The sequence below is a fragment of the Pleurodeles waltl genome, chromosome 5 (genome assembly GCF_031143425.1).
Source record: "Pleurodeles waltl isolate 20211129_DDA chromosome 5, aPleWal1.hap1.20221129, whole genome shotgun sequence".
In the NCBI taxonomy this organism is placed as follows: domain Eukaryota; kingdom Metazoa; phylum Chordata; class Amphibia; order Caudata; family Salamandridae; genus Pleurodeles; species Pleurodeles waltl.
The window spans coordinates 1,528,897,475-1,528,924,626 of NC_090444.1; positions in this window are offsets into that span (position 1 = coordinate 1,528,897,475).

Below are 27,152 nucleotides of genomic sequence, written 5' to 3' on the forward strand. Positions count from 1 at the left end.
AAACTGAGGAGGGTATATTTTTCCCCACCAGTATGGAGACACTGCATTTTGGTGGGGTACCTTCGTCTCTCTCTCTGGAAGCAGGGCTACAGCTGAATAATGCTGTCCCCACCCAATCCCGTGCAGTTTAGCAGATTCCTTTCTACCAAGATGGGTCTCTTGTAGCAGAGTTATATCTGCTCGCTTCGATTGAAGGTAAGAGAGAGTCATTTTCCGTTTAATGAAGTGGGTCAGGCCATTGACGTTCCAGGATAGAATCTGCACAGGGGTAGATGGAGTTGGGGGAGATCCGATCATGTGAAAGCAGCTGTGTAGATCGCGCCTAAATATAGATAGAGAATGGCAGAGGTATGTGGGAAACATGAGGGGTAATACAAGGACAGCTAAAGTGCCAAGAATGAAAATAAGTGAGCTAAGGGGGGGACTAGGTGGGAAATAGCACTATTGCGAGAGGACAGGCGATATGGAAGACGAGAACTAGTATCAGGAGGGAGGGGTAGAAAGGGTGAGAGATGTGGCGGTGGGAGGGGGTGGGGGTGTAGTCTTGGTGGGTGGAGGGTGCAATTCAGAGAGGATACAGAGGTAGGGTAACCAAAAGGCAAATCAAAAATAGGATGACCAAGGGAGAAGGGAGGGATAGAAAAACGAAAGGAAAGAAGAACGGGGCTAGTAGCAGAGAGCTGTGAGGAGGAGGGGAGTTTGTAGATGGTAGAACGAGCAAGTAATAGCAAGAAAGAGGTAGGGGAAAGAAGAAAAAAGAGGAGGTGATGTGGGGGGACAGAGGGAGCTGTAGCAGAGCACGAAAGCTCCGCACTTCGGTGACTGTGGTCTGCGGGTCTAACTCCAGAATGAGAAACCCTTATCCCGACTAGCGAGCCCACAACCAGGAAGGGTAGGCGTCCACGCTATACTAAGGACATTGGATCCCCATTCTATCGTCTCTCCACCCTCAGCAACAATATCTTGCAGCAGGACCAGAGGAGAATCACAATTAAACGAGTAGAAGTTTGACAGTGTTGTGAGGGCGGCGGGGGAGAGGTGGAAGGGGGGTCGATGTGTGTGTGCAGCGGTGAATGAGTCAAGGAATACATGAAGGAGAAGGGAGGAGAAAAGGGCGAGGCACTGGCCAAGGGGAGGAGAGCGGGAGGGGCTCGGGACGTGCTGGATCAGAGGGTCCAAGCAGGCGGGGAGGAGGGGGGATAGGGACATCTCTCTCATGGAGCAAACCGACGCTGAGTGTTGGGCAGTGGTCCCACTGCCCTGCTATTACAATGCAACCCTATTGCACTACGGTACATCTGTGTTAAAGTGTGGGAAAGGAAGGGGAGGGAGCTTGGAGGGGGAGTATAATTGGATCTGTCGCATCTTGTACAATAATTCAGTGTGTAGGGGGAGGGGAGAGGGTGAGTGGGGGAGAAGTTCTTTTTTAAGCTATAAGAGTAACACTGGTAGGGGGAGCATCAAACAATTATTGATAATGTGTAACAATTGTCTGTTCTCGCTATGCGAGGAGCCGTGAGGGAGGAGGGCACAAAGTCGACCTGGTTGCAAGATGTGAGATCTATGAGGGAGGACAAAGGGTAGAACACAAGAGTGATCTCAGTGCTTAGGTTGCAATCCAGTGGAGACCTGTCTCAAGCTTAAAACAGGGTTGGAGAGGGTTTTAGATGAGAGCGGGATTTGTCTCTGTATGTTACCTGAGTATGCTTTACCACTGCATGCAATACCTGTCTCCTGTTGTTGTGATTCTTAGAGAGTCTTTCAAAGTCTGCTCCTGTTCACGGTCCCTGAGGGGTCATGGTCCGGCAGGCTCCTTTGATAATGGGTTGGTTAGTGAAGCCTGCGGTTGGGGCAGATTGGCTGTATCCATAGGGTGGTCTGAGAAGCCGTCAAGGTAGAGACTCAGGTCTATCGGATCATAGAAGTCCTTGGATACATTATTCTTTGTGATCCACATCTTTACCGATTGAAATAAACCAAACTTGATCTCCAGTTGTCACAGACGGGGTCGCAGAGCCAGAAACGCTTTTGTGTGCTCGCTAGTCTCTTTGGAGAAGTCGTCCGTCATCCATATCTGGAGGTCGTTCATACAGAATGGACCCTGCATGCGCGCTTTTTGCAAAAGCTGTCAAGCCTGCATATGCTGCAAGAAGCAGGCTATGATAGGTTGTGGGTGGTTGGCCCCATTGCAACATTTGCGGCCCAGTCTGTGTGCTCTGGCAGATTTAGGGGCCTCTAATGAGGCTTTCACGTCATCTGTGATTTACTGATCCCCAGAGAGGCCCAGTGGTGCGGAGGGCCTCCAAAAAGGCTTCCAACCCGTTTGTGAGGCTGCCGTACCCAACGCGGTGCACGTTCCTTTGGGCAGCCCTTCCCAGGCCGCAGCGATGAACTGGGAGGAATGGGCGCCTCCAGGTGCCCTGGGAGCACTGGATTCAGTGCTGGTCACCCCAGGGGTACTGCAAGGAGTGCACTTGCTCTGTTCTTTGGTCCCTATGCCCGGGGGCCTACAACATAGCATAGCATGAGACAGATGCGCTCCGTAGATACACGCTGCTCAGGTCGCTGCAGTGAATGCTTCGGCAGCAAGGCTCCAGAAGCGTTCTTGAGGCTCTAATCCATTAAAAGAAAAAGCGCTCTTGCAAAAGAACAAAGCGCTTCTCAAGGCGCTTTAGCAAATTAAGAAGTGTGCTCTCCCGGTGCTGAGGCAATCAGGGCAAAGCGCTCCTTTGTGCTGAAAAGCTACAGTTTGCAGAGGGCAGGGGCCACAAGGGAGGCACAGGGCCCAGCAACAGGACAGCACAAGGGGGATGCAGTCTGTGGCAGTTTGTTCTACTGACCCAACAGGTCACAGGTCAGCAGCATCGGTCCAAGGCAATTCCTGGTGAGTCCCCCCAGCAGTATTCTGTGTCCAGTTCCATGTATGTTTCTTATGTTTTAAAGTGTCTCTCCAACCTGGGGAAAAATTCCCTGTACTTATACTCAGTTTTGCACACACTAACAATGAGGGGGAGAAGAGGCTCCAACCAGTAACAGCTGGTTCTGGGAGTATCCCCTCTCTCCTCCAGCACAGGATCCAGTCATCAGTTGGGGTAAACAAGCACTTTGTGTGAGGCCAGGGCACTGCCTTTACAAATGCAGGTGATTCCCGCCTACCCTTCTCTCAGCCCAGGAAGACAATTAAATATGAAAATGCACCTCTGTGACACCTCCACCCTCTCTGTGTACAGGCTGTCTGAAAAGTATGCACAAAGCCCAGCTGTCACTCTGCCCCAGCAGTGGATTGGAGTCAAGCTGCAAAACACCAGAGTCATAAGCAGAGAGAAATGCTCAATTTCTAGAAGTGGCATTTTTATAATGGTAATTTTTGGATATGGCCCTTTTTGCAGGGGCATCCCTAAAGTTTTGGCCTCATTCCTCCTACCTTTTCTGACCTGTTTTTGTTGGCTTTAGGACTCTGGGCACTATACCTCTGCTAACCAGTGCTAAATTGCATATGCTCCTTGTGTAAATTGTTGATCGGTTTATCCATGATTGGCATTTATGATTTACTAGTAAGTCCCTAGTAAAGTGGACTAGAGGTCCCCAGGGCCTATAAATCAAATGCTACTAGTGGACCATTAGCACTGGTTGTGCCTCCCACCAGAGTAGCCCTGTAAACATGGCTCGGACCTGCCTCTGCAGTGTCTGTGTGTGCAGTCTTGTACTGCCAGTTTGACCTGGCAAATATGTCCACTTGTCAGACCTATACCTTTCCTTTTTATACATGTAGAGCACCCCTAAGGTAGGCCCTAGGTAGCCCCCTTGCCAGGGTGCAGTGTATGTTAAAGGATGGACATGTACCGATGTGTTTTACATGTCCTCACAGTGCAATACTGCTAAATTCAGTCTTCACTGTTGCAAGGCCTATCTCTCTGATAAGTTAACATGGGGGATGCCTCTAAATAACTTTAAAGTGCAGCTTCCCTTTGGGAGCAGATAGAATTATGGAGTGTGATGTTTCTGAACTCACAATTTAACAATATATCTATTAGTGAAGTTGGTTTTTGGATTGTTAGTTTGAAAATGCTACTTTTAGAAAGTGGACATTTTCTTGCTATAACCATCTGTGGATTCCCTGTCTGGGTCAGTTTGACAGTTGGATTGTTTATGAATCCCCTCTAGACAGTGAGGCAAAGGGAACTGGGTTGTAGCCTGAATATCATGATGGGCCATCTGTTCTAGAGTGAAGTGAGGAGTTGTCACTTACACCTGCATGGGCTGTATCTGCCCTCTCACAATGCAGTCTCCCAACCCCTGGTATGTGTCTGGGGCCTGGTCTGGGCAAGGCAGGATCTTGAAAACAACAGAGACTTTCCTTTGAAGTATTCCTACTTCAAAGGCAGAAAGTGGTATAGATATTGGACCCAAAACTCCTGAAAATTAGATCGCTTCTGGAACCAAGAGGAACCTCTGCCAAGGGGAAGAACTGAGGAGAAGTGCTGCCCATGCCTGTGCTTTGTTGGGCTATCCTGCAGTTGCTGCTTCTGCCTGTGAAATGGGACAAAGACTGGACTGTGTGGTATATTCCTGCTTGTGAAGAATCTCCAAGGTCTTGTTTTGGATATTAGGGCCATCACAGACTTCCTCTGCTAACACTTGGACTCTTTGCTGAGACTCCTGCCTTGCCAAGAGGTGTCCTATCCAGTCCCTGGAGCTTGAAAGGTGAAGTTGGCAGAACAAGAGCTGAAAATCCACACACAGAATGCTGTGTGGGGAAAATTACAATGCACCATCTGCAATGCGGCTGATAAACAACACTCCACCGGCTTTGCAGCTGAAATTGATGCTTCAGCTGCATTGCAGCTGGGAGATCAACGCATTGTGGCTGGAGAAATGACATGCAACACTCACTTGCGGTTGATGATAATGATGCAAACCCTACACAGCATGGTTTTCTAACACTGTGCAACCACATTTTCAACGCATCATCCCTGGGTGTCAAAGTCATCCTGACTCTGCGTGGATCCATGGTGCCTCCTCTGGAAATCAACACATCGCTCTCTTGTGAGGGAGAAAAATGACACATCGTCGACGCGATCGGAGAAGAAACAATGCACGTTCACTTGTGCGGCTTTATTTTTGATGCTAACAAGGTACTTTCTATGAAGTAAGACTCCTATTCTTTTGAGAATTCATATTTTAACTTTTGTATGTTGGATATTTGTTATTTTGGTCTTGTTTGATTTTTATAAATATTGCCTATTTTTTTAACTGGTGTGGTGTCCATTTTGTAGTGTCTTCACTGTATTACTGTGTGTGCTGGTGCAAATACTTTACACATTGTTTCTGAGTTAAGCCTGACTACTCGTGCCAAGCTACCAAGGGGATGAGTGGGTGTTAACCAGGTGTGTTTCTCCTTTGCCCTGACTAGAGTAATGGTCCTTGCTTGGACAGATGGTAACTTGACTGCCAACCAAAGACCCCATTTCTAACAGTACTGAAAAATCCCCCTACACCAGTTAGCAGCATTTCTCGCTACCATTACAACCATAACAAACATGCTTACTCTACCCTTCATTAAATCAGACAATACCCACTAGTCACAAGGCAGGGCATTTCCAATGCAATCCTATGAGCAAGGCAGCACTCACAGCAGTGAGAAACCAAATAGGCTGTTTGTCACTACCAGGACAGGCCACACAACCAGGCACATATCCTGCATTCTATATACATAGCACCCTGTTCATAGGGCTAGCTAGGGCCTACCTTAAAGGTGACTTATATGTAATAAAAGGGGGGGTTCTAGGCCTGGCAAGTAAATTTAGATGCCAGATCCATGTGGCAGAAAACTGCTCATGCAGGTCCTGCGCTAGCAGACCTGAGACAGGTTTGAAAGGCTACTTCTGTGGGTGGCACAAGCAGCGCTGCAAGCCCACTAGTAGAATTTAATTTACAGTCCCTGGGTATAGGAAAACCACTGTACATGGGACTTACAGGTAAACTAAATGTGCCAATCAGGTAGAAGCCAATCATACCAAGTTTACAAGAGAGACCACATGCACTTTAACACTGATCAGCAGTGATAAAGTGATCAGAGTCATAACGTCAGCAGAAAGGGTCAGAAACAATAGAAGGTGAGAGGCAAACAGTTTGGGGAATGACCCTGTGAAAAAGGCCAGGTCCAACAATCACATTCTTAGTACTGCTTTGATTTCACTTTGTGCTTTTCTCAAGGCTGCAGTCAGATGGGGTGTCCGGCAAAAGTGGTACGCTGTGTCTCCGACATTTACAGAAACACACATCCTTACGTGGGGACATTTTTCCCAGAACAATCATTGTTTTATTATAACAAAAACTTCTCTGTCCCATACACATTAGAGGGAAATCCCAGCCATAAGACTACAACTGCATTCTGATTGCTGCACGTTTTCTCTACAGCTGCTTGCTTAGACTGTCGAACCATTGGCCCGTAATGCGATGGTGTTTTCGTAGACAACATGCTTCCTTGCTCCTGTATGGGGGATGATGTCTTCCCGGAGGGAAACTTGAGGGGTGGATTAAGCGTATCACACTGTGCTCTAACATAGCTTATGCAGGAAACACCTATATCTCTCCTAGTAACAGAACGGTGGGACTGTTTTTGTGTTTAACTCTCCTAGTCACAATTATGCTTCTATTGTGTTTTATCATCCTAGTTATTGCAATACATGCCACTTTATCTAAGATGCAGTTACTTCAACAAATCCTTATTGAACTGTATCCTGCCTATGTGTGTCTTTTCTTCTGTGAGACTAATGTAACTGAGAGAAAGAGGTGAGATCTGATTGACCACAATCTCCCCAGATTAGGGAGACAGGCTTCACATTGTGTAGAATTGTACTCAGTACTCACAATTCAGGTGATTCTGCCACCCAAATCCAGTAAACTCATTAGGATAGCGAGAACCTATGCAACAACATGTTCAGCTTTGTGATTTAAAATCCAATTGCAAAATTAAAGATGATTTTAAATTACAATTCATTTGAGTCCAAACATGATTTCCTTAGCTGCTCTGAATCCAAATTTGGCACTTGTTGAATGTTATAAGTAAACCTAATGTTAGCTAATGCAAGAGTTAGGCTTGACAATACTGCTAAAAACATTTAGGATTTTTTCACTACCACAACATATAAAACCTAATAACTCAGATTTTACTTGTTAAATGCTGTGGTCCCTGCCCTATGGGTCTTTAGGGCCTTCTTTATGGATAACTTATATATGAAAAAGGAAGGTTTCGGCTTGGCAAATGTTTTTTTGTCACATTGAAATGCCAGTTGAAAACTGCACTACAAGCTGCAATGTCAGGCTTGAGACATGTTTTAAAGGCTACTTTCATGGATGACACAATGAGTGCTACAGGTCCACTAGCGGCATTTCATTTATAGGCCCTTGGTACATGTAGTACCACGTTATTGACTTATAAGTAAATTAAATGAGCAATCATGTGTTAGACAATTATACAGTGTTTTAGGAGGAGAGCAGTGGAAAAGTGTGCAAAGTCCTAGTGCGAGCAGAAATTAATTAATAAAACAGGAGAAGTGAAAGCAAAAGGGTCAGGGACGACCCTGCAGAGAGGACCAGGTCCAACACCCATTGCACCCAGGACAAAGAAGTGAACTGAAAAGTCACTTGGCTGACCTTTTGTGTAGCTACAGAGACACAACAACCAACAAGATGCTTTGCTCTTAAAGTGCCTAGCTAATATGTGACAACCTGGACTTGGACTAGGCTTAGCTGTTGGCCTCTGTCTGACACCACAAGAGTCGCTAAGTACATTTCCCTGGGAGACTTAGAAAAGTACTTCCTCAGGTTGTTGGGGCACCAGAAGAAAATCTGGAAACATCTGCTCCTGAGCTTCATGGGGACCTGCTGCAAAAAGTATCTGACTGGCAGATCTAAGTCACCAGATTGCATTTCAGCTGTGTTGCAGTCAAGGCTCCAAGCACCCCAAAGCACCTCCAAAAAATGACTATGTTATTGTTAGAAATGGGGTCTTTGATTAACAGTCAGGTTATCCCCTGTTGAAGCAAAGGACCCTCACTCAAGGCAGGGTGAAAGAGAATCACCCTCAGCTAACCCCTGCTTACCCCGTTGGTAGCTTGGCAGAGCAGTAGGCTTAACTTCAGAGTGCTAGGTGTAAAGTATTTGTACCAACACACACAGTAACTTAATGAAAACATTACAAAATGACACAACACAGATTTAGAAAAATAGGAAATATTTATCTAAATAAAACAAGACCAAAACAACAAAAATCCACAATACAAAAATCAAGTTATCAATTAACAAGCAAAAAGAGTCTTCATGTAGTTTTAAACACACACTAACACTGTTAGAGTGAAAATGTACCCTGGGTGTGTCAAAAATAACCCCACACGGGGGAGTGTGTGTCAAAAAGGGCTTGTGATGCGTCGATTTCACTCACAAGTAAGACCTTGCGTTGTTTCTCCTTTCGTCGGGTTGAGCACATCATTCCTTCTCTCTGCAGGAGAACGATGCGTCGATCCAGTCAGCACTCTTGGGTTTGGGCAGGCCTTGCGTTGTTTTTACACGCCCAGCGGTACTTACATGAGAAATCTAGCTGCATGATGATCCGAAAACCACGCAGCGCGGGTTGAGATCTCACAAGCCTCTGTCACTGATGTTGTGCCTCATTTCTCCAGCTCCGTGCGTCAATTCTTCGATCGCCTTACAAGCGAGCGTCGATTTTCAGATGTGAAGCCAGCGGCGCGTTGATTTCCCAGCTGCAGATCAGAGTCATGTCGATCTTTTCTCCACACAGCTTTCTGTGCGTGGATTTCTTCCTCTTAGGCTGCCAGCTTCTCCTTTCAGGGTTCCAGGAACTGGATGGGCATCACAGGGCAGAGTAGGAGTCTCTCCAGAGACTCCAGGTGCTGGCAGAGGGAAGTCCTTGCTGTCCCTGAGACTTCAAACAACAGGAGGCAAGCTCTAAATCAAGCCCTTGGAGATCTTCACAAGATGGAAGGCACACAAAGTCCAGTCTTTGCCCTCTTATTCTGACAGAAGCAGCAACTGCAGGATAGCTCCACAAAGCACAGGCAGAGCAGCATTTCTTCCTCAGCTTTTCAGCTCTTCTCCAGGTAGAGGTTCCTCTTGGTTTCCAGAAGTGTTCTAAAGTCTGTGGTTTTGGGTGCACTTCTAATACCCAATTTCTCCTTCAAAGTAAAGTCTCTTTTGAATGTGAAATCCTGCCTTGCCCAGGCCAGGCCCCAGACACTCACCAGGGGGTTGGAGACTGCATTGTGTGAGGGCAGGCACAGCCCTTTCATGTGTGAGTGACTACTCCTCTCCTCCCTCGTAGTACAGATGGCTCAGCAGGATATTCAGGCTACACCCCAGATCCCTTTGTGTCACTATCTTGTGTGAGGTGCAACCAGCCCAACTCTCAAACTGACCCAGACAGGGAACCCACAAACAGGCTGAGTCACAGAAATGGTTAAAGCAAGAAAATGCTCACTTTCTAAAAGTGGCATTTTCAATCACACAATCTTAAAGTCAACTTTACTTAAAGATGTATTTTTAAATTGTGAGCTCAGAGACCCTAAACTCCACATGTCGATCCGCTCCCAAAGGGAATCTACACTTTAATCAGATTTAAAGGTAGCCCCCATGTTAACCTATGAGAGGGACAGGCCTTGCAACAGTGAAAAACTAATTTAGCTATATTTCACTGTCAGGACATATAAAACACATTACTATGGCCCTCATTACAACCCTGGCGGTCGGTGATAAGGCACCAATCCGCCTGCTTTTCCAGGGCGGTACCAACGCCATCAAAAGCAGGGCAGAAACAGACTTTGGAAGTGAAACCACTCACCCCACAACTCTCAAGAAAGAACCAGAACACCATGGAGCCCGAACTACAGGTCCTGCCCATGTTGCTGTATCTCTTAATACACCACGAAGTGGAAAGAAGACGGCGGCGGCGACGACCACGGTGAGTACTGCACCTAGCACACAGGGGAGGGGAGGAGGGAAAAGAGAGTGACACATACACACAAAATGCAACACCTCCCCTGCCCACAACATCACACACACACACATATACAATAACATCACTGATACACCCCATCTCCCCCTGGAAGAACTAGCGTAATATTCGAACAATCAGATAGCCCAAGAGAATAGTAAATAATCAGTATACACAAATATTTACAGCAAGTACACAAGTCCGTACACTGTCCCATTACCCATTAAATGGCCGTGGACCAGTGGTCCCAATAAGCATGGGCGAAGCCCCCACATGACACCTGCCTCAAAACGTAGAGAACACTGTAGGGGCATCAGGTCTAAAAAAAACAGGCACCTCGGGAGGAAGGGGGGGCACCTCAGCCGGATGATGGTACAACGCCACTGCTCCTTGAGGGGGCTCCATGCCAACTGCCTGGTCCTGGGGAGTGCAAAGCCACAGTCTCTCAAGTCTCTCAAGTGGGTGGGATGCCCACTGCCTGGTCCTTGAGAGTTCAAAGCCACAGTCTCTCAAGTGGGTGGTTTCCCCACCACTTGGTCCTGGGGAGTGCCAAGCCACCGTCTCTCAAGTCTCTCAAGTGGGTTCACTGCACACTGCTCGGTCCTGGAGAGTGCAAAGTCACAGTCTCGCAAGTGGGTTCACTGCCCACTCCTTGGTCCTGGAGAGTTCAAAGCCACAGTCTCTCAAGTTGGTGGTTTGCCCACCACTTGGTCCTAGGGAGTGCAAAGCCACAGTCTCTCAAGTCTCTCAAGTGGGTTCACTGCCCACTGCTTGGTCCTGGAGAGTTCAATGCCACAGTCTCTCAAGTGGCTTCACTGCCCACTGCTTGGTCCTGGGGAGTTAAAAGCCACAGTCTCTCAAGTGGGTGGTTTCTCTACTGCTTGGTCCTGGGGAGTGCAAAGCCACAGTCTCTCAAGTGGGTGGTTTGCCCACTGCCTGGTCCTAGGGAGTGCAAAGCCACAGTCTCTCAAGTCTCTCAAATGGGTGGGTTGTCCACTGCCTGGTCCTGGGGAGTGCAAAGCCACAGTCTCTCAAGTGGGTGGTGTCTTCCACTGGTTCTGGAGGGGGCTTTGTGTCCAGCGTGCTTCATCCTGCCTAGGACTGGGTTAGTAGATGCTTTTCTCCACTGGTTCTGGAGGGGGCATTGTGCCCAGAGTGCTTCATCCTGCCAAGGATAAGGTTAGTGGATGCTTTTCTCCACAGGTTCTGGAGGGGGCTTTGTGCCCAGAGTGCTTCATCCTGCCATGGATAGGGTTAGTGGATGCTTTTCTCCACTGGTTCTGGAGGGGGCGTGGTGCCCAGAGTGCTTCATCCTGCCAAGGGTAGGGTTAGTGGATGCTTTTCTCCACAGGTTCTGGAGGGGGCTTTGTGCCCAGAGTGCTTCATCCTGCCATGGATAGGGTTAGTGGATGCTTTTCTCCACTGGTTCTGGAGGGGGCGTGGTGCCCAAAGTGCTTCATCGTGCCAAGGATAGGGTTAGTGGATGCTTTTCTTCACTGGTTCTGGAGGGGGCTTTGTGCCCAGAGTGCTTCATCCTGCCAAGGGAAGGGTTAGTGGATGTTTTTCTCCACTGGTTCTGGAGGGGGCTTTGTGCCCAGAGTGCTCGATCCTGCCAAGGACTGTGTTAGTGGATGCTTTTCTCCATTGGTTCTGGAGGGGGCTTTGTGCCTAGTGATGCTGCTCCTGGGGTGTGGCATGTTGACTTCGTCTCACCCTTGTGTCACAGCCATGCAATGTACCCAGAACAGGTGGCATGATACTCCATGGAGGCAGACCAAAACTCCATTCTGCGGTGTCTTAGGCTGCCAATTGCTGGTTCGTGTCAGTGCTGGAGGTGGTGTCTCAAGTAGTGTGTCCAGGTTCCAGGACGTCACCTGCAGACTCTGACGGCTGCACACTGGAGATGGGGCTGACGTCTGACAGAGTGGCATCGGCTGTGCACATGGTGGTGCTGATGGTGGTGCAGGCGGCAGTGGCTGCGGCGGAGATGCTGCCAGTGCAGGCCGTGTGTAGGATGGTAGCCTCTTTCTAGCCTTGTTACCCCCACTTTTGGCCAGTTTGTGAGTATATGTCAGGGTGTTTTTAAAGTCTCACTGGGATCCTGCTAGCCAGGACCCCAGTGCTCATAGTAGAAACCCTATTTGTCAGTGTGTGTGATATGTGTCACTGGGACCCTGCTAGCCAGGACCCCAGTGCTCATAGTTTGTGGCCTATATGTGTTCCCTGTGTGGTGTCTAACTGTATCACAGAGACTCAGCTAACTAGAATCTCAGTGTTTATGCTCTCTCTGCTTTTAAAATGGTCACTGCAGGCTAGTGACCATTTTCATCAATTCTGATTGGCACACTGAAACACCCATATAATTCCCTTGTTGATGGTACCTAGGTACCCAGGGTATTGGGGCTCCTGGAGATCCCTATGGGCTGCAGCATTCATTTTGCCACCCATAGGGAGCTCAGACAATTCTTACATAGGACTGCCACTGCAGTCTGAGTGAAACAACATCCACGTTATTTCACAGCCATTTTACACTGCACTTAAGTAACTTATAAGTCACCTATATGTCTAACCCTCATTTAGTGAAGGTTAGGTGCAAAGTTGCTTAGTGTGAGGGTACCCTGGCACTAGACAAGGTGCCCCACATTGTTCAGGGCAATTTCCCTGGAATTTGTGAGTGCGGGACACCATTACACGCGTGAACTACATATGGGTCAATACCTATATGTAGCTTTACAATGGTAACTCCGAACATGGCCATGTAACATGTCTAAGATCATGGAATTGTCTCCCCAAGCCAAATTTGGAATTGGGGTGCCAATCCCATGCATCCCTGGGGCTCCAGCATGGACCCCTGGTACTGCCAAATTAGCTGCCTGGGGTTTTCTCTGCAGCTACCGCTGCTGCCAACCCTCAGACAGGTTTCTGTCCTCCTGGGGTCTGGGCAGCCCAGTCCCAGGAAAGCAGAACAAAAGATTTCCTCTGAGAGAGGGTGTTACACCCTCTCCCTTTGGAAATAGGTGTTAAGGGCTGGGGAGGAGTAGCCTCCCCCAGCCTCTGGAAATGCTTTGAGGGGCACAGATGGTGCCCTCCTTGCATAAGCCAGTCTACATCATTTCAGGGAGCCCACAGCCCCTGCTCTGGTGCGAAACTGGACAAAGAAAGGGAACCGACCACTCCCCTGTCCATCACCACCCCTGGGGTGGTGCCCAGAGCTCCTCCAGTGTGTCCCAGACCTCTGCGATCTTGAATGCAGAGGTATGAGGGCACAATGGAGACCTCTGAGTTGCCAGTGCCAGCAGGTGACGTCAGAAACCCCTCCTGATAGGCTCTTACCTGGTTAGGTAGCCAATCCACCTCTAGGGCTATTTAGGGTCTCTCCGGTGGGTTTCTCGTCAGATAACGAATGCAAGAGCTCACCAGAGTTCCTCTGCATCTCTCTTTTCAACTTCTGCCAAGGATCGACCACTGAGTGCTCCAGGATGCCTGCAAAACCGCAACAAAGTAGCAAGAAGACTACCAGAAACATTGTAGCACCTAATCCTGCTGGCTTTCTTGACTGTTTCCTGGTGGTGCATGCTCTGAGGGCTGTCTGCCTTCACCCTGCATTGGAAGCCAAGAAGAAATCTCCCGTGGGTCGACCGAATCTTCCCCCTGCTAACGCAGGCACCAAACTTCTGCATCACTGGTCCTCTGGTTCCCCTTTCATCTTGATGAACGTGGTCCCTGGACCACAGGAGTGGTCCTGGTGGAGGTAAGTCCTTGCCTCCCCACGCCAGACAGTAATCCTGTGTACTACGTGATCTGCAGCTGTTAGGGCTTCTGTGCACTTTTGCAAGGATTCCTTTGTGCACAGCACAACCCAGGTCTCCAGCACTCCATCCTGCATTGCTCAACATGCTGAGTTGACCACCGGCTTCGTGGGACCCTCTTTTATTGTGTTGAGATGACTGCCGTGCTCAGATATCTTGAACGCCTGTTCAAGTGCTTCTGTGGGTATTGCCTGCTTCTTCATGGGCTCTCTCTGTTACTGAGCGCCCCCTCTGTCTCCTCCTTCAAGGGCTGACCTCCTGGATCTTCCTGGGCCCGTGCAGAACCCATCATCTTCAACCGTGACTCTTGCAGCTAGCAAGGCTTGTTTGCAGTCTTTCTGCATGGAAACAACTCTGCATCTTCCAGCACGCCGTGTGACATGTTATGACCAAAGGAGAAGTTCCTGGCACCTTCCGTTGTTGCAGAATATTTGGCTTCTTCCACCCAGAGGCAGCCCTTTTGCATCTTCTCCCGGGGTTTAGGGGCTCCTGCCCCACCCCCCGGACACTTCAGTGACTCTTGGACTTGGTCCCCTTCCTTTACAGGTCCTCAGGTCCAGGAATCTGTCTTCAGTGCTTTGCAATCAGTTGTTGCCTTTGCAGAATCCCCTATCTCGACTTTACTGTCTTTCTGGGGTAGTAGGGTAACTTTACTTCTACTTTTCAGGTTCTTGGTGTGGGGTATCTTGGACACCCTTAGTTTTTTCTTACACTCCCAGAGACCCTCTACACACTACACTAGGCCTGGGGTCCATTCGTGGTTTGCATTCCACTTTTGGAGTATATGGTTTGTGTTGCCCCTAGGTCTATTGTCTCCTTTTGCATTCCATTGTGTACTACAGTGTTTGCACTACTTTTCTAACTGTTTACTTACCTAATTTTGGTTTGTGTGTATATTTTATGTATTTTACTTACCTCCTATGGGAGTATATCCTCTGAGATACTTTTGGCATATTGTCACTAAAATAAAGTACCTTTATTTTTAGTAACTCTGAGTATTGCGTTTCTGATGATATAGTGCTCTATGATATAAATGGTATAGTACGAGCTTTGCATGTCTCCTAGTTCAACCTAAGCTGCTTTGCTATAGCTACCTCTATCAGCCTAAGCTGTAAGAACACTACTAATCTACTAATAAGGGATAATTGGACCTGGCACAAGGTGTAAGTACCATCTGGTACCCGCTATAAGCCAGGCCAGCCTCCTACATTGGTGGTGCAGCTGTGGGATAAGTACTTGTAACTGCTTTACCACTTTGTCAGTGGTGCTTTTCATACGAAAGACGTATACCAAATACTTCAGAATATACACAGTTAACCTAAACAGTTTAACTTTCTTTCTTTAAACTTTCTAAAAAGTTTTAGAAAAGTTTGAAAAAGTTTTTTATTTTCTTTAAAAAGTTTCAAAACGTCTTTTTCTCTCTCTGCCGTAAACCCTTTCTATCATGTCTGCAGTAGAACTCACTCCCACAGTTGTCCATGCAACATATGGTAGTCTAAACTTTAAAAGTTTGAGGGGTCTCTGCATTGAAAGAGGTTTAGCCATTGGTAAGAATCCTACCAAAGAGCTTCTCCTTAGCCTTCTCCTAGATAGTGACCAGAACCAGTCTGGCCCATCTCAGGATCGGGAGGTAGAGGAGGGAGGTACCCAGCAAGACTCAGAGGAGTCCCCTGAGGATGCTGGGGAGGGTTCTTCCAAAGACCTGCCAGCTAACAGGCCAACTAGTGACACTGGTAGTGCGAGGGGCTCACATTCTAGTAGGGCACCTTTCACTCCTAAAAGCCAAGTTACCAGCGTCCAGACAGTTAGGGACAGGTCTAACTCTGCCAATTCCCATATTTCTTCTGTGTCTCACAATTCCCAAGCCTCCCACCCTGAGGATAACGTAATGGAAAGGGAACTCAGAAAGCTGAGGTTGGAAGATGCCAGGCTGAAGCTTAAACAGCAGCAGCCGTTCTTAGACAGGGAATCTCTTGATGTGGAAAGGGAAAGGCAGAGGTTGGGGTTAGTTCCCTATGGTGGCAGCAGCAGTGTTTTTTATAGCAATCCTGTTAGAGAGCAAGATTCCAGAAACCTGCGTAAGATAGTCTCCCCTTACAACGAGGGGGATGACATTAACAAGTGGTTTGCTGCACTTGAGAGGGCCTGTATGGTACAGTTGGTCCCTCAAAGGTGGTGGGCTGCTATCTTGTGGCTATCTTTCACTTGTAAGGGTAAGGATAGGCTTCTCACTGTCAGAGAAAGTTATGCTAACAATTACAAAGTTTTGAAGGATGCACTCTTGGATGGATTTGGATTAACCACTGAACAGTACAGGATTAAGCTCAGAGACACCAGAAAAGAGTCATCTCAAGCCTGGACAGACTTTGTACACTGTTAAGTGAAGGCTTTGAAGGGTTGGTTACATGACAGTAAGGTGACTGACTATGAAAGCCTGTATAATCTAATCATTAGAGAGCATATTTTGAACAATTGTGTGTCTGATTTGTTACACCAGTACTTGGTAGACTCAGATCTGACCTCTCCCCAAGAATTGGGAAAGAAGGCAGACAAATGGGTCAGAACAAAGTGAACAGAAAAGTTCATACAAGAGGTGACAAGGATGGCAAGAACAAAGATGGTGAGAAATCTCAGGATAAGCATGGGGATAAAGGTAAAACTAAAGATCCTTCTTCAAATCCTAAACATTCTTCATGGGGTGGGGATAGATCATCTATTTCCTCTTCTTCATAACCCACACACATTAAAAAGCCTTGGTGCTATGTGTGTGAAAATAAAGGCATAGGCCAGGGGATAAGTCCTGCCCAGGTAAACCCCCCGAGCCTACCACCACTAATACATCAAACTCTAGTGCCCCTAGCAGTAGTGGTAATAGTGGTGGGACTGCTGGCAACAGTCAAAATAAGGGTGTAGTTGGGTTCACTTTTGGGTCCATCATAGAAACTGGGGTAGTCAGTTCCAAGACAGTTTCTGTCACACTTGGTGGCATTGGCCTTGCAACACTGGCTGCTTGACCCCTTACAATGGATAAGTACAGGCAGACAGTTTCAATAAATGGTGTTGAGGCTCAGGCCTAGAGGGACACAGGTGCCAGTATCACTTTGGTGACTGAAAACCTAGTGCCTCCTGCACAACACATCTTTGGACAACAGTACAAGATTATAAATGTCCATAACTCCACTAAGTTCCTCCCCATAGCTATAATTCAGTTTAGTTGGGGTGGAGTTACTGGCCCTAAGCAGGTGGTAGTATCACCTAGCTTACCTGTAGACTATCTCTTAGGTAATGACCTAGAGACCTCAAGTTTGGCTGAGCTAGAGTTTAATACCCATGCAGCCATGCGGGGTATCCCTGAGGAATTGCTTCCTCTAATTTAAGCTGAAATGAAAAAGCAAAGGAAAGAAAAAGGCCTGAAAACTCAGTAGCCTTCTCCAACAACAAGTGAAAAGGACATCAAAGTATCCCCTACCCACCCTGTCTTTAAGGATACCATTCCTGTGGTGGGAGAAACCTCTCCTGGGGTGGAACCTGTACCAAGGGAACCATCAGCTACCACAGCTGTACTCCCTGAGGTGGAAGGACCTCTCTGCGGGCTAACTAATCCTGATGTGAAAAATTGCACCTTTTTAGTTAACATGGAGCATCCCTCCAACCCTCCCAGAGAAACGTTAGTGCAGCAACCCTGCAATGCCTCACAGCACTTAGGACAGCAGCACTGCCCTAGTGTGGAGCTCATAGGACAGCATCCCTGCCCTGCTCCAACTCAAGAGAAACAGCAACCCTGTTCTCTCTTACAGCCATTTGGACAAAGTTTTTGCCCAGCTATGGCTTTATTGAGACAGCATCCCTGTCTGGCATTCTTATCACTTGATATAGGTCCAGTGGACAACTCCCACTGCTCTAAACTTAAACATACTAATAGGAACTCTGAGAATATAACTTCACATTGTTGGCTAGCTAACAAACTTCAAACAGGGTGGTTCACATCCCCACAGGGAAGTAACCATATAGTGGATGATAAGGGGAGTAACCAATCTATTGTAGAGCTAATCTCCACTTATCACCACTCAGACAATAAAGACTCAACTGGCCCAGGTTATCCTTATTGTCCTTCATTTGGGGGGGTTGTGTAGGAAGGTAGCCTCTTTCTAGCCTTGTTACCCCCACTTTTGGCCTGTTTGTGAGTATATGTCAAGGTGTTTTTACTGTCTCACTGGGATCCTGCTAGCCATGACCCAATTGCTCATAGTAGAAACACTATTTGTCAGTGTGTGTAATATGTGTCACTGGGACTCTGCTAGCCAGGACCCCAGTGCTCATAGTTTGTGGCCTAAATGTGTTCCCTGTATGGTGCCTAACTGTATCACTGAGGCTCTGCTAACGAGAACCTAAGTGTTCTCTCTACTTTTAAAATTGTCACTGCAGGCTAGTGACCATTTTCACCAATTCTGATTGGCACACTGGAACACCCTTATAATTCCCTGGTAGATGGTACCTAGGTACCCAGGGTATTGGGGCTCCAGGAGATCCCTATGGGCTGCAGCATTTATTTTGCCACCCATAGGGAGCTCAGACAATTCTTACACAGGATTGCCGCTGCAGCCTGAGTGAAATAACGTCCACGTTATTTCACAGCCATTTTACACTGCACTTAAGTAACTTATAAGTCACCTATATGTCTAACCCTCACCTAGTGAAGGTTAGGTGCAAAATTACTAAGTGTGAGGGCACCCTGGCACTAGACAAGGTGCCCCCACATTGTTCAGGGCAATTTCCCTGGACTTTGTGAGTGCGGCACACCATCACATGCGTGAACTACATATAGGTCAATAACTATGTGTAGCTTCACAATGGTAACTCCGAACATGGCCATGCAACATGTCTAAGATCATGGAATTGTCCACCCAAGCCAAATCTGGTATTGGGGTGCAAATCCCATGCATCCCCGGGGCTCCATCAACTAGCTGTCTGGGGTTTTCTCTGCAGCTACTGCTGCTGCCAACCCTCAGACAGGTTTCTGCCCTCCTGGGGTCAGGGCAGCCCAGTCCCAGGAAAGCCAAACAAAGGATTTCCTCTGAGAGAGGGTGTTACACCCTCTCCCTTTGGAAATAGGTGTTAAGGGCTGGGGAGGAGTAGCCTCCCCCAGCCTCTGGAAATGCTTTGAAGGGCACAGATGGTGCCCTCCTTGCATAAGCCAGTCTACACCGGTTCAGGGAGCCCCCAGCCGCTGCTCTGGCATGAAACTGGACAAAGGAAAGGGGAGTGACCACTCCCCTGTCCATCACCACCCCAGGGGTGATGCCCAGAGCTCCTCCAGTTTGTCCCAGACCTCTGCTATCTTGAATGCAGAGGTGTGAGGGCACAATGGAGACCTCTGAGTGGCCAGTGCCAGCAGGTGATATCAGAGACCCCTCCTGATAGGCTCTTAACTGGTTAGTTAGCCAATCCTCCTCTGAGGGCTATTTAGGGTCTCTCCTGTGGGTTTCTTGTCAGATAACGAATGCAAGAGCTCACCAGAGTTCCTCAGCATCTCTCTCTTCAACTTCCGCCAAGGATAGACAGCTGACTGCTACAGGACACCTGCAAAACCGCAACAAAGTAGCAAGAAGACTACCAGCAACATTGTAGCGCCTAAGCCTGCTGGCTTTCTCAACTGTTTCCTGGTGGTGCATGCTTTGAGGGCTGTCTGCCCTCACCCTGCATTGGAAGACAAAGAAGAAATCCCGTGGGTCGACAGAATCTTCCCCCTGCCAAGGCAGGCACCAAACATTTGCATCATTGGTCCTCTGGGCCCCCTCTCATCTTGACGAGCGTGGTCCCTGGAACACAGGAGCTGGATCCAAGTGACCCTGACAGTCCAGTGGTCCTTCTGTCCAAATTTGGTGGAGGTAAGTCCTTGCCTCCCCACACCAAACAGTAATCCTGTGTACTGTGTGATCTGCAGCCGGAATTGCAAGGATTCCTTCGTGCACAGCACAACCCAGGTCCCCAGCACTCCGTCCTGCATTGCTCAACTTGCTGAGTTGACCACCGGCTTCGTGTGACCCTCTTTTGTTGTGTTGAGATGACCGCCATGCTCAGATTTCCTGAACACCTGTTCAAGTGCTTCTGTGGGTGCTGCCTGCTTCTACATGGGCTCTCTCTGTTGCTGAGCGCCCCTCTGTCCCCTCCTCCAAGGGGTGACCTCCTGGATCTTCCTTGGCCCTGGCAGAACCCATTATCATCATCCGCGACTCTTGCAGCTAGCAAGGCTTGTTTGCGGTATTTCTGCGTGGAAAACAACTCTGCATCCTCCAGCACGCCGTGGGACATCTTATGACCAAAGGAGAAGTTCCTGGCACCTACTGTTGTTGCATAATCTTTGGCTTCTTCCACCTGGAGGCAGCCCTTTTGCACCTTCATCCGGGGTTTAGTGGGCTCCTGCCCCCCCTGGACACCTGCGTGTCTCTTGGACTTGGTCCCCTTCCTTTGCAGGTCCTCTGGTCTAGGAATCCGTCTTCAGTGCTTTGCAGTCAGTTGTTGCCTTTGCAGAATCCCCTATCTCGACTTTACTGTCTTTCTGGGGGTAGTAGGGTAACTTTACTCCTTCTTTTCAGGGTCTTGGGGTGGGGTATCTTGGACACCCTTAGTGTTTTCTTACACTCCCAGCTACCCTCTACACACTACATTAGGCCTGGGGTCTATTCATGGTTCGCATTCCAATTTTGTAGTATATGGTTTGTGTTGCCCCTAGGCCTATTGTCTCCTATTGCATTCTATTGTGTACTGCAGTGTTTGCACTACTTATCTAACTGTTTACTTACCTGATTTGATTTGCGTGTATATTTTGTGTATTTTACTTACCTCCTAATGGAGTATATCCTCTGAGATACTTTTGGCATATTGTCACTAAAATAAAGTACTTTTATTTTTAGTAACTCTGAGTATTGTGTTTCTTATGATAAAGTGACATATGATATATGTGGTATAGTAGGAGCTTTGCATGTCTCCTAGTTCAGCCTAAGCTGCTCTGCTATAGCTACCTCTATCAGCCTAAGCTTCTAGAACACTACTAATCTACTAATAAGGGATAACTGGACCTGGCACAAGGTGTAAGTACATCAGGTACCCACCATAAGCCAGGCCAGCCTCCTACACCATGGTGCAAGTGACTGTTGGGGTGGATGGAGACACCATACCGTCTCCAGCAGCCTCGGATGGCTGATCCTTGGGGAGGTTGCTGTAGACTGATGTTGTGGCAGCGGCAGTGCAGGGGGCAGTGCAGGTGGTGGTGCAGGTGGCGGTGCAGGTGGCGGAGCAGGTGGCAGTCGGAGCGGCAGTGGTGACTGGGGTGCATGTGGCTGCCATCCCTGATGATTTGTTGGTCACCAGCCCTTCCCCAGGTGAAATCGTGCCCTTTGGCTTGTGCCCCTTTCCCATCTTGACAACTGCTGTAGGGCCCTTGGCACTGTCCTCTTTGTGTTTGTACGAGGCCTTGCTGGGTGGGTGGTGTGACTGTCCTGTGCTTGAAGCCAGTCCCTTTTTGAGCTTTGCAGGTGGTGGAATAGGGTGGTCCTTCTTTTCTGTCGGTGGCACACTAGCAGCTCTGACAGGTGCCCCCTTTGACCGTACTGGAGTAGCAGGGACCACAGCGGATGCATATTTGGTGGCTGAGGTGCTGGTCTGGGATCTAGACATCCTGGCCCTAGGAGAAGGGCGGGGGGAGGTATAGGAAGAGCTCCAGGTTAGCTAGGTAATTTTTTGGGGACACACTGGGATGGGAAAATGGAGGGGGTTTGGGAGTGGAGGAGGAGGTCATGGTTGTAGGAGGTGTACATCTGCTGAGTTTGGGTGAAGGTGCTTGGGTTGGAGGCTGTTGTGAGGTGGATGGCTGTTGAGTGGGTGTGTGCCTGCTTTTGTGTACTTTGGGAGGAGGGCTCACAGACACACTGGAAGAGGACACAGAGGACGTATGAATGGTAGTGGGGTGGTGACTGCACGTGAGGGGTGTGCAGTGATGGGCATTCTGGTGATGGAGGTAGTGGCTGAGGATGTAGTGCATGCAGGTGTGAGTGGAGTTGAGACTGGGAGGGAGGTGGAGGACATGGAAGAGGGGGACACAGCGGAGGTGTGTCTGCATTTGGATTGTGCTTGTGTGAGTGCCTGTGGGATGTGTGGTGCTTATGTTTGCCTGAGCAACTTTTGTGTGTTTTATTTGTGTGCATGCTGGTCTGATGGTGTTCTTGGGATAGGGTGAGGTAGAGGGGATTGGGTCTGGGTAGTGGAAGTTGGAGGTGGGAGGCTGGACACAGGGACAATGGCTGCCATCAGTGCTGAGGCCAGAGCCTGAAATGCTCTCTGTTGGGCGGCCACGCCAGAATGAATGCCCTCCAGGTATGCATTTGTTTTGTTTGCTACAAATGCCTCTCGACACCCTGGATGGCATTCAGAATGGTTGACTGCCCAACAGTGAGGGATCTCAGGAGGTCAATAGCCTCCTCATTGAGGGCAGCAGGGCTGACTGGGGCAGGGCCTGAGGTGCCTGGGGCGAAGAAAATGCCCACCCTCCTGGGTGAGCTGACACAGCAAACATGCTGAGGGGCTGCTGGGAGGGTGGTGGCTGTACCTGTTGTTACGGTGGGCACAGAGGTGCCCACCACCGCAAGGGAGCTTCCATCAGAGGAGGAGTCGCTGTCTTTGGTGTCTCCTCCTGTCCCCTTCGTGGAGCTCCCCTCACCCTCCGTCCCACTGGTGCCCTCACTGTCAGTGGATTCACCCTCCTGGGCCATATGGGATGCAGCTCCCTCAATCTCGGTGCCACTGCTCCTCCTCCAAATGATGCTAATGCACACAAGGACAGGGTGACAAAACAAGAAGGGGGAAAGACAGAGGAGACACATGGTCAATGCCTGCAACACCAATACCGTTGGCGGACACAACACACAGGGAGCAGCACTATTCACTAGGCCATGCACTAGCAGTTAGTAGTAAAATCATGTGCCCATGGGGGACTATGCCTAACACCATTTGCTGCACAGCTGGAACCCACAGGAGCCTGACTAGTTGTAGATGCCCACTACCACCATTGGGGTTGGAGTGCCTCATAGCCTGCAAACAAGGGACCTACCCTACCAAGTTCGCCCTGCCCTAGGGGAACCCACAGCCCACATCCTCCACCCAGACACCTTGTAAAGCGCACAGAGTCAGCTGAATGAGACTGTACTCACCCCCTTGTGGTTGCTGTGATGCCACAAGTGCCCATCCAACTCCGGATATGCCACCGCCAGGATCCGGAACATCATGGTGCGACAGGCACCCCATCCACGTTGGGAGGCAATCCCCAGCTGGGCCTCCACCATCTTCTTGCTCCACCGGTGCAGCTCCTCCCATCTCTTGCAGCAGTGGGTGCTCTGTCTATGATAGACCCCCAGGGTCCGCACTTCCTTGGCAATGGCACGCCAAATACCCTTCTTCTGGTGGGCGCTGACCTAGAGGAAAGGTACAGGATGAAAGGAAATTACTCTCCCGTCCGGACCGTTCTACTCATTGCCCACCAGTTCCAAACCATGCCCTGATGCACATACACTCACCATCCTCATATGCACGCCTCACCCCCCACCCCAACATGGATCTTCTATCCACACCACTCCATACATTCATGGCCCACGCATCATGCTCTCAGTGTACTCACCTGTTTGTTTGAAGGACCGTACAGTAGCGTGTACTGGGGAGGACCCCATCCACTAGTCTCTCCAACTCCTCTGAAGTGAAGGCAGGGGCCCTTTCCCCAGACACTCGAGCCATTGTCGCTTCCAGACTGAGGTCACATTGGTATTTGCAGTGTAGGTCCTCTCCTGTTGAAGGTCAGGTATCAAGTGAGTGAACAGATAGAAAATGGTGGTCACATCCACGACGGTGCATACAGTCACCGCCGGCGTGCATCGTCATTGGCTCCTGGAACCCATAGGGCCCAAAGATAACCAATGCTAAATTGCGCCGCAGTCTTCGACCACCTACTGTGACGCTGCACAATGCCAGCGCAGTTACCTCATTTCCCTTCGTCCTTCCTTACAGGTCAGGCAGCCGCCATTTCAGGGGGGCACATGGCATGGCACCTAACTGCGTCACAGCATATTTTGGCAGAAATACGGACAGACAACGCCACACACGGATTTACTCACATTACAGCAAAAACACTTGTGCAACCTATGTGGTACATGACCCTCTGCTCACCATTCTCCTCCATAGGGCACATCTGCTGGGGCAGATGATGAGATGGTGTCATCCTCCGGTGTACAGACCCCTGGTGGACCTGTCGACAATGGAAGACAGACATATCATTATCACCTACAGACTTGATCATGCCACAATCCAAGAACTGTGTGCCCAATTGGAGCCTGACCTGATGTCAGCTATCCGCCATCCCACAGGAATACCCCCTCTAGTGCAGATCCTGTCAGTGCTCCATTTCCTGGCAAGAGGCTCCTTTCAAACTACAGTGGCCATGGCATCAGGGATGTCTTAGACAATGTTCTCCAACATGTTGACCAGAGTGTTTTCTGCCCTGCTGAAACACATGCACAGCTACATTGTATTCCCCCAGGAGGAGGATTTGTCCACAGTGAAAGCTAACTTATATGCCCTGGGACATAACCCCAACATAATTGGTGCCATTGATGGTATACATGTGGCATTTGTTCCCCCGCAGAAATGAACAGGTGTACATAAATCTAAAAAGCTACCATTCTATGAATGTGCAGATGGTGTGTTTGACAGACCAGTACATCTCTCATGTGAATGCCAAATTTCCTGGCTCTGTGCATGACGCTTCCATTTTGAGGCATAGCAGCATCCCTTATTTGATGGGCCAATTCCAGAGGCACCGGGTGTGGCTAATAGGTGAGACCAAGGTCCCCATACAGTATGAATAGGTGTCTGGGTGTGTGGTTGGCCCTAAGGGTTCGTGTGTGTCTAATTGTTTTCCCTCGACTTTTTCAAATGACTTTGGTTACCCCAGCCTCTCATGGCTACTGCCGCCAGTGAGGAATCCCAGGACAAGGGCAGAGGAACGCTACAATGAGGCACATGGGCGAACTAGGCGTATAATTGAGCTGACTTTCTGCCTCCTGAAGGCCAGATTCTGGTACCTCCATCTAACGGATTTCCGCTTTGGACATGGTATTTTGGCAGCCGTCGGCACAGCAGTAAGTGGACTTTACCGCCAGGGTTGCAATGAGGGCCTATATGTCCTACCTCAACCATACATTGCACCCTGCCCTTGGGGCTACCTAGGGCCTATCTTAGGGAAGGTTCAGGCCTGACAAGTGGGTACACTTGCCAAGTCGAATTTACAGTAAAAACTGCACACAGACGCTGCAGTGGCAGGTCTGAGACATGATTACAGAGCTACTTATGTGCGTGGCACAACCAGTGCTGCAGGCCCACTAGTAGCATTTGATTTACAGGCCCTGGGCTCCTCTAGTGCACTTTACTAGGGACTTACTAGTAAATCAAATATGCCAATCATAGATAAACCAATCAACCATACAATTTACACAGAGAGCATATTCACATTAGCACTGGTTAGCAGTGATAAAGTGCTCAGAGTTTAAAAGCCAACAGCAACAGGTCAGAAAAAATAGGAGGCAGGAGGCATAAAGATTGGGGATTACCCTGCATAAGCAAAAAAGTCCAACAGTTATATTCTGTGTTAGGACTTAGAACATGTTGAGCAAGAGATGTTGAAAACTCCAGAACTCCAGTGGGACCTACCTGCTTCAAGTATCAGGCTTTCAGTCCATGGTTGGGCTAGTTGTACCCCTTTCAGGGAAAAGCTTTCTTCTGTTGCCACAAAGTATTTTCTGCATTGGGACTAAAAGAAATGTCAACTCCTTTTCTATAAAAGGTGACAAAGTCACTTTCTGAATTGGGACTTAAATATGTTTCCAACCTTTTTGACTTCCACATTTTTTACCGGGACCAACCTGCTTGTTGTATCCGACCAGGGCTTAATCACGGTCATCCTTAAATTATGCCCATTTTCCGGTCAACTGCTCTCACATACTGTAATTGTTGTTTTGTGCTTTTTGGTACTACTTCTACATAAAACTTCAAAAATCCATATCTTTGGTTCCTCTTATTTTATTTGACAGTTTTGATGTTATTTTGTTACTTAAGTTGTACTTTATTTTTTCTGATTCAATTTGAGATTTTTATTCATTAGAGTTTTGACTTTATTATTGTTTTCATCATACATAAATACTTTACATATAGTCCTAAGTTAAACCTGTCTGCTCTGTGCCATAGATACCCAGGGTTCAGTTCAGGCTAATGTATTGCCTTTGAGAGGAAGTATTGTTGTTTTTATTTCTTTAGGTGGGCATTCATCCCCACCCAAATAATAATCCACGTTCTTACATTAAAAAAATCAGAGTTTGATTGGTGTTTGAGCTTCCTAGTTATAGAAACTTTTCTGATTCTATTATCATTCTGGAAAGGTTCCTGGGACCCTGGAAGGAGAAGCTGGCACCCTAAGAGGGATAAATCCACACACAGAACGCCGTGCGGGGAAAATATCGACGTGACTCCGATCTACGGCTGGGAAATCGACGCGCCACTGGCTTCGTGGCTGAAAATCGACGCTCGCCTGTAACGCGACCGAAGAATCGAGGCACGGAGCTGGAGAAACGACGTGCAGCATCGCTGATGGAGGCTGGTGAGATCGCAACATGCGCTGTGTGGTTTTCGGATCATCATGCGGCTGGATTTCCAACGCAAGTACCGCTGGGCCTGTAAAAACAATGCAAGGCCAGCCTGGACCCGAGAGTGCTGACCGGATCGACACATAGCTCTTCTGCGGAGAGAAGAAACGACCCGTCCTGACCTGACGAAAGGAGAAACGACACAAGGTCTTGCTTGTGAGTGAAATCGACGCATCACAAGCCCTTTTTGACGCACACTCACCCGTGCAGGGTTACTTTTGACGCACCCAAGGTACATTTTCATGCTAACAGTGTTAGTGTGTGTTTAAAACTACATTAAGACTCTTTTTGCTTTTTAGTTGATAACTTGAATTGTGGATTGTGGATTTTTGTTGTTTTGGTCTTGTTTTGCTTAGATAAATATATTTGTTTCTAGACCTGTGTTGGGTAATTTTGTAGTGTTTTCATTAAGTTACTGGTTGTGTTGGTACAAATACTTTACACCTAGCACTCTGAAGTTAAGCCTACTGCTCTGCCAAGCAATCAAGCGGGTAAGCAGGGGTTAGCTGAGGATGATTCTCTTTTACCCTGATTAGAGTGAGGGTCCTTGCTTGAACAGGGGGTAACCTGACTGTCAACCAAAGACCCCAT